The sequence below is a fragment of the Ornithorhynchus anatinus genome, chromosome X1, assembly GCF_004115215.2.
Source record: "Ornithorhynchus anatinus isolate Pmale09 chromosome X1, mOrnAna1.pri.v4, whole genome shotgun sequence".
NCBI lineage: Eukaryota > Metazoa > Chordata > Mammalia > Monotremata > Ornithorhynchidae > Ornithorhynchus > Ornithorhynchus anatinus.
In genome coordinates this window covers 38,733,841-38,752,418 of record NC_041749.1, presented here as the reverse complement: position 1 = coordinate 38,752,418, position 18,578 = coordinate 38,733,841, and the positions used below count along the sequence as shown (strand labels likewise).

Genomic DNA, 18,578 nt, shown 5'->3' with positions numbered 1-18,578 from the left:
TAAAGCCCCATCATTCTAGAACTCATGAATGTGTTTTTCTGTCTTACTGGTATGCCATTCTTCTATAATGCATGGTTGCACTCTGTTTTCGACAGAAAGATCTTCTGGAATTGGGGAACATTCCTCTGACAACAGACCTCTTTCAGAACAGAATGTAATGAGAGGTTAGAAGAAACAGTTATATGCACAGGTGTGGTGTTGGTTAAAGTGCATTATAATGTACTATAATGTGAATTTTCCTTAATGTCTGGTTTATCAATGGTATTTCATCAAGAGCCTAACACCTCCTCATTATAGGAGTAGTTGTATTCTCCCAAGAGCTTAGTACAGTGCTCTGCACACAGTAAGTGCTCAATAAATGCAATCGACTGACTAGTAGCGATAATAATAGTCATTAGCAGCAATAGTATTTATTAGACACTTTGTGTGCAGAACACTGTGCTAAGTGCTGGGTAGGAGTATACACGGCCTGTCCCTCCAGGCGCTTTCAGTCGATGAAACTACATAAAGGGATTCTTTTCTGAATTCTGAGGAAGTTAGTATTTCCAGGTGTTGGAAGGTCCTTCCCTATTTAAGGCAGACCACATGGGTAATCTGAAGGCTTGATTCTCTCCCCATCTCACCTTCCACTATTGGGAGAAACACAAGGGCTCTGAGGCTCAGCTGAACCTTCCCCTCCGCCCCCCCCCCCCCCCCCCAATTTTATGAGCATGTGCTTGTGCCCACACACACATTCTCTGTTGGGAAATGGGAGGGGATAGTAATAAAAATGGTAACAATGATAATGATAATAATTGTGGTACTTGTTAAGTGCTAACTACTGCCAAGCACTGTTCTAAGCTTTGGGAGAGATACAGGGAAATCAGGTAATCAGACAGTCCCTATCCCACATGGAGTTTACAGTAAAAAACTCCACTAAGCAGAATGCCTTAGTGGAAAGAGCAAGGGCTTGGTAGTCAGAGGTTGTGGGTTCTAATCCCAGCTCCGCCAAGGTCTGCTGTGTGACCTCGGGCAAGCCACTTAACTTCTCTGGGCCTCAGCTTCCTCATCTGTAAAATGGGGATTAAGCTTGTGAGCCCCACATGGGACAACCCGCTTACCTTGTATCTGCTCCTATGTTTAGAACAGTGCTTGGCACATAGTAGGTGATTAACAAATATCATAATTATTATTATTACTACAAATTGGGGTGAGATCAGGCATTTAACCTCCATTTTACAGAGGAGGAAACTGAAGCATAGGGAAATTAAGGAGGTGTCATAGCCAGCAGGAGGCAGAGCCAGGCTTAGGACCCAGAACACTGACTCCCAGGCCTGCTCATGATACTTAGAGGTATACAGTCACACTCAGTGTTTTTTGGTTGTTGTTTTTTTCTCACGCTCTCTCCTTCTCATGTATATATATATATATATGCAGCCCCAAAGGAGCATAGAAGAAAACTAAGCAGCGTGGCTCAGTGGAAAGAGCATGGGCTTAGGAGTCAGAGGTCGTGGGTTCTAATCCCCACTCCGCCGCCTGTCAGATGTGTGACTTTGGGCAGGTCACTTCACTTCTTGATGCCTCAGTTACCTCATCTGTAAAATAGGGATTAAGACTGTGAGCCTCATGTGGGACAAACTGATTACCCTGTATCTATCCCAGCGATTGGAACAGTGCTCGGCACATAGTTAAGCATTTAACAAATGCCAACATTATTATTATTATTAAAACCTAAAACTGAAGAGACATGGGGAAAATGGAAAAGAAAAAAGCAGCATACCTGTCTTGGGGGAAAAACAGAATTGGGTGAAGAGCTGTAAATGCAGTGACCTGAGTGTTCAAAACTGTTTTAAAGCGAGGCATGATTCCTTACCACCAAACTCTGATACAATGCAGCATTTTTCCAGGCTTAAAAGAATATTCATAAGTAGGCTTCCCCAGGATTCCCAGAATCTGAGTGGGAGGAAGGGTGGGCTATTTTTAGCCTGCTCCTACTCAGAGTCTGAAACTTCAAGGGAGGTCACGAGGGAACACTTGGGTTACATTTCTGGCACTATGGTAACATCCAGGGTGATGTGATTTTTGGGGGGTGGAAGAAATGGTATAACTGGAAACTGCTAAATTTGTACAAAAGGCATTATGGCCAAAACCCTGTTTTTCTAACACAACTGTGTCCAACCTGATTAGATTTTATCTATCCCACTGCTTCCCCTCTCAGGATCGCACCTGGAGACTTTCCAGTACTCTACCAGTCTCGAATATGGGAGGGAGTGTCAAGCAGAGGCATTTCCATTCCTAGCTTGGGCAGTGGCTAGTGAGTGGAAGGCAATCTGCTACAAATCCAAACTCACCTGTGCTGGGCAGCAGCGATATGGGAGAGAGTCGAGAGTGGAAACTCCATTTTACTGAGTGGAAGAAGGCAATGGTAAACCACTTTCATATTTTTACCAGGAAAATTCTATGGATATACTACCAGAATGGCTGCAAATGGAGAGTGGACATTCTGGGAGAGATATATCCACGGAGTCACATGGGTCGGAGACAACTCGACAGCATAAGACAAGACCTTAGGGCTTAGGACAGTGCTTTAACACACAATAAGTGCTTAAATACCATCATTTTTACCAGTATTCTGAATTCAGTTTAAGCAGGGATACTAGCCTTACAGGATTCTAATTTCATCTTTAATTAGCCTCTCCAAGACTTCAGTTTCTCATGGTCATCAACAGTGTAGTAATAGGAGAAATAGTAGAAGTAGTGTTAATAGAATATCTCCTTGGTCCAGGGTACTATACTCGGCATTGGGAAGTACAGAATTAAAAAGTGATGTGCTCCCTGCCCATAAGCAGCTTATATTTGAACAGGGAAGACAGAAAAATATCTACAAGAGCGGTCAAAATAAAATACTTGAATAAATGTACACGAGTCCTACGGAGGGGTTCAAAAATGCTAGTAGATCAGTAGTTTACTGATAAAGTCAGCAAAAGTAGATATTAAAGTTTAAGAACCCTATATTGTAAAGTCCCGGATCTCCCCAGTGATTTTTCTCTGAGAGATTTACAGCATTCCTGCTTTAGAGGTGCATAAAATGAAAGGAAGACTCTCTTACTAATCGGAAGCATCAGAGCCATTACACTTCGAGGAACTTGCAACAACTCTAGTTAGCTCAGGAGCCCAATTTAATACTCTATTAATTTGATGAAGGAAGTTACAGTCCTCCCGTCCTCCCTACCCCCCATGAAAGAAGGGGCAATTTACATTAATAACCTGGAAATAAAAGTGCTGCAAATTCCAGGCTGAAGGCAACAGTTCCAACTGGATGAAAAAGATCATCTTCACTCTGATTTAAGTAGAAGAAAGCATTATTCCCTGTACCTTGATCATGTCCTTCTAGCTCCCAACCCCTTGGCCACATCCTCCTTCTGGCCTGGTACCTCCTCCTCTTTCGTATTTGACAGACCACTACTCTCCCCTTCTTCAAAGTCCTATTAAAACCATATCTCCTCCAAGAGGCTCTCACCTCCCCTATTCTACAACACCTAGACACTTGGATCTGTACCCCTTAACACTTACTGTGACTACCTGCAATTTATTTAAATGTCTGTCTTCCCTGCTAGTCTGTACGTTCCTTATGGGCAGGCAACATGTCTGCCTACTCTATTTTCTTGTAATCAGTCAATGGCATTTTTTGAGCGCTTTCTGTATGCAGAGCACTGTACTAAGCACTTGGAAGAATACATTACAGAGTTGGTAGATATGGTCCCTGCCCACAGCAAGCCGTGCTCTGCTTACAGTAAGCACTCAATAAATAACACTGAATGCTTGTCTTGGGGCAGAAGAACTGAAACGAGAAAGCTTAATTTCTCTGTGCCTCAGTTACGTCATCTGTAGAATGGGTTTTACGCCTGCGAGCTCTGTGGGACATGGAATGCATACAATATGATTATCTTGTACCTATTTCAGTGCTTAATACAGTGCCTGGCACATAATAAATGCTTAACAAATATCATTTAAAAAAATCTAACTATGTAAGTGATCCACTTTAATTTTCCAACCACTATTAACTTGAAATTATACTTCTGTCCATCACACTCACCTGGTCTTTTCTTATCTTTGATTAATAAGAACAATGAAAACTCTGAACTGCACACACCAGCAGAATACATTTTCTAGATTGGCTACTTATCCCCACATTACCTAAGGATTACTGATTGTCTGATATCTGACTAGAGAATAATTTTCACATTAAGTTAAAAAAAAACCACCACCGCTTTGGAAAAGGTTATCACAATGTTTCCATTAACTCTATCTATATTCCAGCCCTCATCTTTGGTGATCAGAAACTAGACTACTTATCTCCTACTTCAGCAAGGTTTACTAGGACGTATTAATTGAGCGCCTGGTGATTCTAATCTATAATAACTGCCCAAACCTGTACATATTTTACACTCACTTAACTTGGAAGACCTGTAGAAGATAAGATAAAATATGATTTCAGATGGCCCTTAACACTGGCAGCTTAGTCCATGAACTTCCAAAAAGAAAAGTTTGATATCTTTTAACCAATCATATAGGGCCTATTAACACTTTTGCCACAGGTGTTAGAAGACAGTGTTAGTTGCTGATATTTTCAATGAGCGCTTACTGTGTGAAGAGCACTGTACTAAGCGCTTACCACAGCACTTAATGTACATATCTCTCAATTATATATTAAAAACTCCATATTTATTCATATTAGTGTCTGTCTCCCCATCTAAACTGTAAAGCTTATTATGGGCAGGGAACATATTTGCTAATGATGTTGTACTATACTCTTCCAAGCGCTTAGTACAGTGCTCTGCATGTAGTAAGTGCTTAATAAACAAAATTGATTGATTGAAGTCCTATTGGTAATCTAGAAGAGCCCATTAAAAGTTTCTGTGATGCTTCCTTTCAGTTCAGAAAATTATGATTTTTGTGCCTCAAGAATGTCCTGGTTAACAATATACGATCAGATTGTCAGGCGAAACCAAGGGCCACATTAAAGATGTGCAGTATAATTAGGTGGATCGCAAATGACACATACTCTCTTCCACTGAGAGTGATTATTTATGGAAGAAAGAAATTTAAGAAATGCCAACAGTGGATCAGATCAAGGATTCATTTAGCTCAGAAATTTGTCTCCGACAGTAGCGACAGGATTCTTAGCGGAAATAAGTGATATTACCCACCCACCCTTTGATATCAATCTAGCTTAGGAATTTACAGTAAAATATCCCAAGTTTTCCCCTCTATATCCTTAGCTTTCTCTCTAGAAACCTAATATGTACTGCTCATTTACGGGTTTACCCAAACCCTTCTTGAACTAACTAGTATTTCTGCCTGCACAACTTCCTGATGTAATGAATTCCATATGCTTACTACCTGCTGTGATACTGTTTGCTTTCATGTCTTTTGAACTTACCACCCTCAGGTTTCAGTTGGGATAATAATGTTGGTATTTGTTAAGCGCTTACTATGTGCCGAGCACTGTTCTAAGCGCTGGGGTAGACATAGGGGAATCAGGTTGTCCCACGTGGGGCTCACAGTCTTCATCCCCATTTTACAGATGAGGGAACTGAGGCACAGAGAAGTTAAGTGACTTGCCCACAGTCACACAGCCGACAAGTGGCAGAGCTGGGATTCGAACTCATGAGCCCTGACTCCAAAGCCCGTGCTCTTTCCACTGAGCCACGCTGCTTCCTAGTGAGGATTCCCCTCACTAGGGGGGGCTTGGTGAACAATCTCACTTTCTCCCTAGCCACAGCTGTCATGATTTTGTACACCTTGGATCATTCATTCAGTCGTATTTATTGAGCACTTACTGTGTGCAGAGCACAGTACTAAGTGCTTGATAATCCTCCCCTTGATGCTCTGCCCTGCCTCTCTTCTCTCCCTCTATGCCCCTCAAGTCCAGTCTGTCTGATTCTATTTCAATTTACCAGGCTTTCAATTTATTTGTCCCTGTGCATGCCTCTCAATCAATCATTCAATAAATCACAGATATGAATTAAGCACTAAATAAAGTTGAGTTGGTAGCTACAATTCCTGTCCACAGGAGTTTAGAGGTTGGGGGGGAGGCAGGCATTAAAATAAATTATAAATAGGATTAATGGGAGAGCATAAGGTTGTCCACATAAACGCAGTGAGGATGGGGTGGGGTACAGTTCAAAGAGCACGGACATGACGTAGAAGAGAGGAAGAACAGGGGAAATGAAGGCTTAGTCAGAGAAGTCCTCTTCGAGGAGATGTGATTTTAATACTGCTTTGAATGTGTGATTTCCAGACTAGAGGGAGGACGTGGGCAAGGGGTCGGTGGCGAGATAGATGAAACAGAGGTACAGTGAGTAGGTTGGTATTAGAGGAGCCAAATGTGTGGGCTGGGTTGTAGTAGAAAATTAGTGAGGTAAGGTGGGAAGGGGATAGCTGATTGAGTGCCTTAAAACCCATGGTATTCCCTCACTATTCTCTTCCTCAGCTTCTCAATTTTCTTTGTATTTTGCCCTCCCTGTAATCCTTTGGTCTTCTCTGCGTCCCTGTGCGCTGTTCTTTCAGCTGCCTTCCAGCCACTTTCCACTTTCCCACTTTTTATCCCTTTCCCCCGGCTGCCATTATCCCTCCACATCTCTCTGAAGGGAGAGGGAAGAGGGCCACTCTTCCTCCAAGAGAGAAGAATGCCTCCAGATTCCACTCTCCTTCTCCCCATCTCCCCTGCTCCTTTGGTGTTTCTCAGGCTGTCCTTCCCAATTTCCAAAGGGTCTCCCTTACCCAACAGCTTGGCGAGTTGGTTCATCCACCCCACCTCAACTGAAACCAACCAGGGAATGCCACGGGGGAGAGGCTGCCTTGGCTAGGTGCTGCTGCTCTGGTTTGGGGGAAGGAATATCTAAGGAGGCAGCAACTCGCTGACTGAAACACAAGCAGCTATAGCTCTCCAATTCCTCCCAGAGAATGAGTTTGTATGTTTGTTTGTGGGTGGGGGTGGGAAGAGGGCACATTTTGGTTGGGAGCTGATTCATAGCTTCATAGCTACCTGTTATGCCAATCATTTTGCTGCCACGGTAATGAAGGCCCCAACAGCCATCTCAACGGATGGTTTTATTTATATATGTACACATATACATATACATGAGACATATTATGGAAGGGTTGGAAAGGATTATAAATGGAATTCAGGGCATGACATCCGGTATTTCTTTGCTGATCACAGGGAATGACAGGAAATAGAAATGATTCTCATCTAGTGAAGCAGAGGTAGCCTTACGTAGACAGACTTTTAATTACAATGAAAAAGCACTACAATAATAACAAACATCATACTGATATGCTGCATTTCAATATATGCTAATTACATTAAAAGCGCTTTTTTGGCCCCTTTTATTTTAGATGGGTGCTAGTTCAATTTACAGTAGTAGAATATTCTTTTCCAGTGCCTGCCCAGGATTCTGATGGATCCATAGTTACTTTTAGAACTGCGTCTGTGCTATTTATTCAAATATGCCGCTACAAATATATGCATCAAGACTTTACAATATTAAAGTGAACACAGAAAAGGCATGATATTGTTCCAAATCCAAAATCCCCTAGGCTAGAAATGAAACTGCATTCTCTGTTGAGCACAGATGGTTTTGAAATATGGATTCGACTTAATGGTATCAAAAATTTTTTACTTTCAATATAAATACTTAAATTGTATCTGCTCAGATCATCATTCCAATCCAGAGCCAATACTGACCACACAGAGGAACCATGTAATTGCTCATCAATACATTCGATCTGCCTTATTGCTCTTTTCTGTTCAATAGGAAGTATTTCCTTGATATTATTTACCCTCTAAGGACAACCAGCCTAAGCTATCAAACAGTTCATCTTATTCTTGGGTTTGCAATGTTCCGCAGCAGAAATGGCTTACTGGAGGGGCTTTTTTTGTTTTTTAAGTTAAAAGCTATAGTCTTGTAGTTCGCTTCAGAGCTTATATCAGGAAAATGAGTTTACATTTCTTTAAAATGGCGTCTGCTACCATTTTAGAAATCACACAGGAGTGGAAAAGACAAACATCTAAAGCGAGTGAGTGATGTGATTTTTTTTTTGGATACTCTCCAGAATGTAAAGGTTTCAAGGGCACAGGCAGAGCTTTCTTGGAATGGATAAAGGGTAATCGCTGTTGCAGCTGCAACTGTAGTTAGAGCTCTGGGGATTTGAATCATACTTCAGCCTTACAATATTTATTATCAGATTAGAATAATTCTATTTTACTTTTAATCTTTCATTTTTCTAAGCGAAAATTACAGCAGATGTTAAAAACTCAAAGTGTATACTAAACTCTTTCCAAAGAGTTTCCAAAAAAACCCAGTTCCTTCAATTTAAGTAATTTTCCCATGACAAGAAAAGAAATTGAAGCTTTTTCAACACTGGAAATTAAACTTCTGCCTTCAAAGTCTCTATGTCCAAATGTTAGCATCAGTCATCATGAGGCCTTGCAAAAAAACATTGTGCACTGTCCAGTGAGAAGGGAAACACCAAGATAGCTGAGCAAGTAATCTTATGGACAACTAGCAAATACAGCAGCAGAAATACTGAGATGATGTCACACTGAAAAAAACATACAAATAGATAGGACAAACATAGCACACAAGCAGGGGAAAACAACATTTGAGAGTGGTGGTTTTGTTTGGCCAGCGAACCATGACAACAACTGTGGACACAAAACCGTAAGGGCCCCTCTAGCCTGTAAACTCTCCGTGGGCAAGAAACATAACTACCACCTCTGTAGTATTGTACTCTCCAAGCACACAGAACAGTGCTCTGCACAGTAAGCCATCAATAAATACCACTGATGATTAAAAATACTACTGATGATTAAAAATACCACTGATGATTAAAAATACCACTGATGATAATTGATTCCTGGCCTTCACAGAGACTTCATGACAGAGACGGAATGAGGTTAACAAAGTCCGAGACAGATACACACACTTGACCTCTTACAACCTGCCCCTTACATTTTGCAGACAGGCCGTACAACTTTTAGTTAAAGACTTTAATTTTAAATACTAAGTTCTTTTGGGAGTTGTCACTATCCCATTTCAGCCCTTGATTACCTATCAGTAAATGGTCTTCTCAAAATTTCTCTTGGGGTTCAGTTAGTAAAAAAAAAAAAAAGGTGTGTTTTGATAATCGAGTAGAACGTTACAATATGTTAATAAAGTGTAGTTCGAAACGGAACACAAAATATCTACCACCTGCCAAAACATGAATCATAAAACTGTTATTTTAAGATCACGTCATCAAATTTTGTTCCCTAAGTATCACAAAACACTAAATCCACTATTTCATTGCAGAGAAATGATTTTCCACTACTATGTTTAACTTTCTGAAAGCAGACAAGTGGTCCCAAATCATCACAAAAACCTTGGACACTGGGCAGGTTACTTCTCCAGCTATTCAACAAAAAAGTAATTAAAAAACAGAAACTTTAATGTACTACGCTTAATTATTTTAGGAGCCCTATAAAAACTTTATGCTTATATTTTTCACATTTTTATATAATTTCCTGTTAATCAAAATCAGACGTGACCTCAGATCATATCACTACAGAGACTAAAAATTAGCAAGATTATACTGTGTAATGGAAGAGAGAGTCACGTTATTAAGTTGTCTCCCTGTATCAGCCATAGGGATATTTGGACAACTTTTACCAGATGAGGTTATAGAGAGGAAAAGTGGATAGGATTTTTGGGAGCAATTAAAGAGGAAGCCCTAGGCCCCAAATGAGAAAAAAAAAATTGCTGCTTTATAACTATATACAAGTACAGGTGACAGTAGGATAGTCTTTGACTAGGTGATCCTGTTTGGATGTCAGATGTTAATTTAAGTGTGGAAAAGGGTGTGGTTTATTTTTCCTGGGCACCAATCAATGGTATTTATTGAGAGCTTACTATGCACAGAGCACGGTTCTGAGTGCTTGGGTGAGTACAATACAAGAGAATTATCAGGCACATGGCAGGGAACATGTCTATCAACTCTGTTTTATTGTACTTTCCCAAGCACTAAGTACAGTGCTCTGAGATATATATATATATATATATATATATATATATATGTGTCCAAACCAATTTTCTTGCATCCACCCCAGCGTTTAGTACAGTGCCTGGCACATAGTAAGCACTTAACAAACACCATAATTATTATACACACACACACACACACACACAAAAGCAGATATATATGTATATATTTACACATATATGCATTTGTATATGAGAGAAAAATAAAACATATGTCAACACATTTACTTGTGTATGTATTACTATAAATCTGTTTTTATCACGTTTTAGATAGAATACTGTTGAGGAATCAGTGTTCTTCCCTCAATGAACATCTGTCTGGCTACATTGTGATGTGACAACGAAACGGCATGCACGTATGCATGGTGCTGGTCAAGGGAAGAGTGATATCTATTCTTTCAATCGTATTTATTGAGTGCTTACTGTATATAGAGCAATCTATTAGGCGCTTGGGAGAGTATAAAATAACAATAAACAATAAAAATAACAATTAACAGACACATTCCCTGCCCAAAAGGAGCTTACAGTCTAGAAGGATATAAAGTATTTACAGACAGGAATACAATCTCCACATGACAGAAGAACTGAGTGTGTGTGTGTGTGTGTGTGTGTGTGCGTGCGCGTGGGTGGGCTTGCGCATGCATACCTGTGAGAATGAGAACACAAATACATCCTTTACGATCAGTGATGAGCTATTTGCTAAGATTTTTATCAGTGTGCGCAAGGGTAGCTGTACAAATGCGTGACTAATTGTACATATGTGCATGTCCTTTGCTGCGCTGTTGCATTTGTTGTCAAAAGTGCCCGAAGCTGATTTAATTTCCCTTTTGCGTTGTGATCTTCTCTAAAGCTTTACCCTGAGAGTCATCCGTTTCTAATTGCGACATGCCAGGATGATCAGCCTTCTGCTGCTGTGTCCTAACTGTTCACGGCTATTAGTATTATCATCACTAACATTTATTGAGTGTTTACAATGTGCAAAGCGCTGTACTAATCCCTACAGTTATAAAAATAAAATTAATTTGGACCCGGGACCCTGAAACACAAGGCACTTGCATTTTAAGAGGAGGGAGGTCAGGCAGATGTTAACTAAGTTAACATTAATCAAAAATGTCCCTCGTAAAGGTATCCAAGTCACACAGTACTTGGAAGGGGCAGTCTCTGCTCCTTAAAAAGTCCTTGGCTACAAAGCGTGGCAACAGTCTGGTCACTGCTTAGTGGATACCGCACAGGCCTGGAAGTCAGAAGGACCTGGACTCTAATCCTGTCTCCGCCACTTGTATACTGTGTGACCCTGAGCAAGTCACTTCACTCCTCCGGGCTTCAGTTGCCTCATCTGCAAGGTGGGGATTAAGACTGTGAGCCTCATGGGGGACTGGGTCCAACCTGATTACCTTGTATCCACCCCAACACTTGCTGCAGTGCCTGGCACACTGTGGGTGCTTAAATACCATAATTATTATTATCATCATTAGCACTGGAGGAGACAGGGTTCCCTCTTTCAGTGGAGGGCACTCAGTCAATCCATCAATCAATCGCATTTACTGTTAACTCTGTTGCATCGTGTTTTCCCAAGTGCTTAGTAAGTGCTCAATAAATATCATTTACTGAGTGAATGCTTACTCACTGCAGAAACTGTACTGAGCTCTTGAGAAAGTACAACACACAAAGTTGGTAGATGAGATCCCTGCCCACAAGGAGCTTACTGCCTACAGGGGGAGCCAGACATTAAAACAAATTATGATTAGTGGAAATAAAAAAGTAAAAGGACATGTTACATACGTGCTGTGGGGGCTGATAGAAGTACAGTGACAAACTGCTTCGTAGTTACCTCTTTTTCTATGTCTACTCCCCCAAGTACTGGTTATAAATAAATATGAATGCCCATATGTGGGCAGAAGAAATAGGAAGCTGCACTAATAATGATAATCATAATAATTATGGTATTTATTAAGTGCGCTTATTATCTGCCAGGCACTATACTAAGTTGTGGGGTGGATACCAGCAAATTGGGTTGGACATAGTTCCGGTCTTGCATGGGGGTCACAGTTTTAATCCCCACTTTACAGATGAGCATAATTGAGGCACACAGAAGTGAAGTGGACTTGCCCAAGGTCACACAGCAGACAAGTGACGGAGCCAGGATTAGAACCCATGACCTTCTGACTCCTAGGCCCATGCTCTATCCACTACAGCATGCTGCATGAGGAATCAGGGGGTTCATTCATTCATACAATCGCATTTAGTGAACGCTTACTCTGTGCAGAGCACTGTACTAAGCCCTTGGGAGAGTACAATACAACAATATAACAGACACATTCCCTGCCCACAACAAGATTACAGCTGGGGAGGTGGGAGAGGGGGCACACACAGACATTAATATAAATAAATTACAGTTATCTACATAAATTACAAATATTCCCTAAGGACCCTGAGTCCGACAGCAGTGGAGTTTCCGGGCTTCGTAGGTCCCAGCTAGGCTATATCATTGTGGGCTTTGCTTTACTGTGAAATTCAAATGTTTCTGTTCTCCTGGTTCAAATTTGGTCCTTTCCCCTTCGCCATAATGCTGCTTTAGGGGTATCGTGCTATCATCCACAATCTCTGCCCAGTGAAAGTGAGATGCAATGAGTTTTGCTTCGATGCTGGTGAACTGCCTGCCTTCCCAAGCCTTCACGGAATTATCAGGAATTTGGATATAGAGGCTGTGATATATCCACAACTCACAGGCAAACAGAATATTAAATGCAACTGGTTTATAGACTTTCACTCTGGCTTGAATCCCGAATCCCATATGGGCCCTACAAATTGGCTCGGAAAGAAGCAGTCCTTTTTGAGTCAGTTTCCTTTCATCACTGCCTAGGTAGCATGTTGCAGAAGTCAATGAGAGCGTTCAACTCCATCACGGAGTGAAAACCTTGGCTGAGTATAGGGGCTTGCTAGGAGGCAGACTGCCATATAACTAGGGAGGGTACTTAACATGGAGATATTTGTGATCTTACATGTGCGTATATTGGTCGTGCACTGCAACATCATGTATTCATTCATTCAATTGTATTTTTTGAGTGCTTACTGTGTGCAGAGCACTGTACTAAGAGCTTGGAATGTACAATTCGGCAACAGAATTATGCCAATTTATGAAGAGATTACCTGATCCTAGAGTGCGTCTCTTGGGGAGATACCAAAATTTCTTCCCACCTCTACTTGTTCCCAAACCTTTCCATTTTCTTCTAAGGTTGAGGCTGAGAGGCTGTGTGGCCTAGTGGAAATAGTACAGGAATTGGAATAGGCAGACCTGGATTTTAATTCTGGCTTTGCCTCTTGCCTCTTGGGTGACCTTGGGTGAGTTACTTGACTTCTCTATGCCTCTGTTTCCTTCTCTAAAAGGGGAACAAAATAACTGTTCTCCCCTTTTAGAATGAGTCTTGTGTGGGATAAGGATGGTTTCCAGCCTGATGACTTTGACTCAACTACAGCACATCAATCAGTCAATCAATGGTACATGGAGAGCCTGGGAGGGTACAATACAACAGAATTAGCTGACATGTTCCCTGTTTGCTTACAGTCTAGAGGGGGAGACCGACATAAATAGAAATAAGTAATTTATAATATGTAATTTAAAGATATGTATATAACTGCTGTGGGGTTGAATATCAAATGTCCAAAGGTTACAGATCTAAGTGCATAGATGATGGAAGGCACATGTTACAGGGTGTTTAATAAATACCATTTTCAACAGGTCTGTTGAAATACAGGGGCCACTCCTGAGCTACAAAACTCAGCTACAAGAGCCTAAGTGGAGGGAGGCTGGATGCTGAGAATAAAAATATTAAACATAAAGGTGTTTGGAACCATAAACATACTGGACAGGGGACAGATTACCTGAGAACTGGAATACCTAGTATAATCCCAGACAAATGGCAAATAAATGTCAAAGTTTCTCTCTCTCTCTCTCTCTCTCACACACACACACACACACACACCCCTACCCTCCCCCTCCCCCCCCCACCACACACCCTCACCCCTTTGGCCTTCTTCAGGCTTACTTTCCAAATATAAGACTTGGGTGATTCTGAAAACACCTCATTGACTATTCGCATTACTGCTTCATTTGGGTGGAAAGACTGGAATTTTCAGATACTTACATCAAACCAAACATTTTGAGGAGTTATCCTGTAGCAGTCAAGGAGAGTCTAAATGACTTTACTTCTGGTAAAACTGTCCCACATTTGCATCCAAAGCCCTTTATTAGGCATACTAATAAGGTCTATGAGAACAGATTTTCTCCACCCTAAAAGAGCAAACCCACCGAAGTCCTGAAGGATACACATTCTCCTGAATTGCTCCGTTTCAAGATGGACCATTTATGGTCGAAGAGCACCTAATTACAAATTCTAATTATGTCCCCTGAAATGCACCAGATATAAATATCTGCACTGAGCTCTCAAAATGAAAGACACTTTTGTGCCCCTTTGGACCAAGCAGCATTAGACTGTAAGCTCCAAGTTTCTGCTCTGGTAAAGTGCCACGGGAAGCAGTGTGGCTCAGGGGAAAGAGCCTGGGCTTCGGAGTCAGAGGTCATGGGTTCGAATCCCGGCTCTGCCACTTGTCAGCTGTGTGACTGTGGGCAAGGCACTTAACCTCTCTGTGCCTGAGTTACCTCATCTGTAAAATGGGGATTAACGTTACCCTGTATCTACCCCAGTGCTTAGAACAATGCTCGGCACATAGTAAGCGCTTAACAAATACCAACATTATTAAAGTAAACAAGCCTCTCTCTTCAGCATTCAAGGGCTTAGTCTAGGAGTGCTGACCCAAACCGGCCTGACCTCCCTTTTTAAGGGGAGGAAGTGGAGGCACAGCCACATAGCCACAAAAGGGACCGCAGAGTGCTCTGCCGGGGTTCTCCCCCTCATTCAATCATTCATTCAAGCATATATATTGACCGCTTACTATGTGCACAGCACTGTACTAAGCCCTCGGAAGAGTACAATATAACAGATACATTCTCTGCCCACAGTGAGCTTTGGGTCTAGAGGGGAAGGAAGCTCATTATGGTCAAAGGATTGTGTCTACGATTCTGTTATAGTGTATAGTGGTTCAGTGCTCTGCAAAGCGCTCAACAAATACCACTGATTGACTGACCTGGGCAGCTGAGTTTCAGCGTGAAAGACAATTGGTATTCTGGCTGGCAATCACTACACCTTCCTGGTCTGCTCTATTCCAAACAAGGAATGGGGAAGTAGAGACTGGCCCTATCCTTTTCCACTCAGCAGCACTGAGGGTCTTCATTCTTCAAATTTCCAACTGGCTGGACTACTTCCAAGGGTTTTCGTCTCCCAAGTTCGGATCAGACTTCTATACTAGGCTCCACTTGATATTTGCTGAAATTGTTTTCAAAGGCGATAGGGTAGAAAACTACCCTAGGGAAGAAAACTTTAAATGAAAGCTCCCCTCATTCCGCAGGAATGTAGGAATTCATTTTTATTTCAAATTCCCAACTAATAAATTTGAGAGTACCGCCACACCGCAGAAATCAATGGAGAGGCATTTCGACAGTGTTATTATAGATCTGTATCCAACTTTGTACCCTTACAAAACACCACTGATAATGAAATTTACTTTTGGTGCTTGTACAGATTAAGAAGGCCAATGGGGATCTAACACTCCGACCTGCACTGGGAGCACACACAAAGGCCTTTCCTTCCTCTGGGGCTGTGATCTGTTTACGTCTCACGAATGTACGGCTCCCTAATCACGGGCTACTGTTGGGCCCATTTTAGTGTTGGTGACACATTATCTTCTCTTCTTCCGCGTTCAAGAATAAGCAGAATACTATTAAAGAGGTCCATGCAGACCTCCAGGGTGCTGCTGAATGCCACCGCTCTTTGGCAAACTAGTGACCACTAGAGAAGTGGTATGGTGTAGTGGATAGAGGACAGGCCTGGGAGTCAGAAGGTCATGGGTTCTAATCCTAGCCCTGCCACTTGTCTGCTGTGTGACCTTGGGCAAGTCACTTCACTTCTCTGGGCTTCAGTTACCTCCTCTGGAAAATGGGGATTGAGACTGTGAGCCCCACATGGGACAAGGGCTGTGTCCAACCCAATTTGCTTGTATCCCCCTAGTGCTTAGTACAGTGCCTGGCACTTAGTAAGTACTTAACAAATACCATAATAATAGTAATAATAATTATAATCCTGAACCACCTGCTCCCATAGGTCCTTTTAAGTGAGGGCAGGTATAAAGGCATCCCACCACCGGCAGGCCACAAGCTTGAGTTGCTTTACACTAGTGGTTCTGGTTTGCACTGGGCCATCCACACTCTTGTTCCATCTCCCTGTGACCAACAGCAAGCACTCAGGGCACACGTAGAGCCTGCCCAGTGGAACGATGGATTGCGGTGCACCCTTTCCGCAGCAGATTTTGCTGAGTCCTGGAACAACGTCTGCATCTCCGTTGCGCGAGACACAAAAGGCGTTTTTAATAAATGACAGACTCTTTCTAAGCTCTTTACCTAGCCATATAGCATAAAGGTAACACCCTTTTCCCATTGATGTTTTCATGATCTAAGAGGTGAACCCAGGCTGGTTTAGAATATAATTATGAAGGCAATATATCTTCAGAGAAGAAAAATATAACTTGGGAATACAGTGATAGCATTACAAAGCGCATTTTTAGGTTATAGCCATTTAATTACAAAACCAAAAAAACCCCAAAGCTGTTGTAAACATTATTTTCAAAATAAAATCTTTTTAAAGAAACATGATCTTTTTTTGTATTTACAAAACTAACTGCTTCATTTAATTTTATTCCTTGGAATTTTCAAAACTTACTGTTATACTGGGGTAGAAAAGTTAGGAGAATCATTTTTGGAGGACAAAGAACATTTCTGAAACTATTTCAGATCTGAATGAAATACAGATGGGGCAAGAAAACTGTAAGACCAGGTCTAAACTATAAAACTCCCGCATATAATAAACAGTAAAGGGAGTTTAGATGCCTAAATATACATTATAAAAATTTGATGCCTGATCTAGACAAGTCTTCGATCCAGAAAAATTACCAGTTGGGACTCAAGACACTTTCTAAAGATAATTAGAAGGACTGTGCAGGAAAGGGCAGAAAACTTTGCTATTATGGTTATTCCTGCCTTAAGACTATGTCACTAAAGCAAATACAGAATGTGAGAAAGACTTGTTCCAGGCACAAAATCAGTACTTTTCAAGGCAATCCATCAATAAAATTTGTTGAAAGCTGATTGTGACCTGAGCACAGAACTAAGCATTTAGGAGAGTAAAAAAAGTTAAGCAGACTTGATCTTTGCCCTCAAGAAGCTTGCAATCTAACAAGAAATGAGAGGGGAAGGAAAAAAAGCAGTTTAAAATGCAATCATTTTCATAGTTCTTAGACTTTAGTTGGAGATTGTTCATACACGGGAATATACAAGCCTCCTTTCATTTCTGCCGAGAAAGAACTCAAAGCTATATCTGTCTCTCCGTCTCCCTTCTATATGATTCCAAAAGTCACAGAACATGGACAGGAGACTTTAAATAGACTTCTTGTTTGTATCCAACTTGGTCAAAGGGCCCTGGATGAAAGGGATTTTCCAATTCCCAAATTTCCCCACTTTCCAAAATCACTTCTGAAGAATTCATTTGATTGGGATATCAAAAAGCAAACCCGAAAACTGAGACATAATGCAGAGTCAAACACATTGGCACAGGAAGGAGCTATCTTTATGTTCACACAATGTGGAGAGGTTTTTTGCTACTCACAAACATGGAACTTGCCATCAATCAATAGTATCATCTTCAAAAACAAAAGACACGTACATAAATACCAGTCTACCTCCCAGGATACTGAGAGGAGTGACTGATACCATACTATTATTTGTAAAATATATGTTCTTACATATACTTGGTATGCTGGAAATGTGGGATAAATTCTTGAGACCTAATTAACTGTTGTACAATGCACCTAACCATGTGAGCATTCCAGAATTGATTTCACAAAAAGACCTCTTCCACCAGATGTTTTTAGTAGGCTGTTGTAGTTTAGATCTGAAGAATATTTTCAAAATTTGAAAGACAGTAACTCAAAGTCCGGATAATCAGCCAGCCAGGAAGCAACAAAATGAAGGGATGTTTCAAGGAAAAAAGGGATACATTTGTCAGAGATATTATATTTGCTATAACATATTATATGTTTGGTTAATTTGAACCTGTCACTAGAGAAGCACATGTCTAAAACCAAGAAAAAGAAAGCTAATTTTTCTAAGTCTCAACATAAAAAGGTAACTGGGCTGTTAGCACAACTACTTTTTAAAAAGAAAATAAGCCAAAGAAAAATCATTAAAGGCAACACTTTTGATTAATGAATAAATGCAATCTAAGTTTTCATCACTTAAAAAAACCTACTTTTAAAAACTGTGATCACACGAAAATTAAATTGTAGTTCATTACACAAATTACTAAGAGAAATGCATGAGTTTTTCTTAAAACAAATTATAACACA

General features: G+C 41.0%; 1 protein-coding gene and 1 non-coding gene across 4 annotated transcripts in view; one reads left to right on the top strand and one right to left on the bottom strand.

The window, feature by feature from the left end:
• Nucleotides 1-18,578, bottom strand: part of NR3C1 (nuclear receptor subfamily 3 group C member 1) — a 131,132-nt gene that overhangs the window by 38,733 nt on the left and 73,821 nt on the right. The window lies entirely within an intron of this gene.
• LOC114806886 lies at nt 2,188-2,320 on the top strand. Its single transcript, XR_003754941.1, has one exon. It is a non-coding gene; the product is annotated as a small nucleolar RNA SNORA7 (small nucleolar RNA).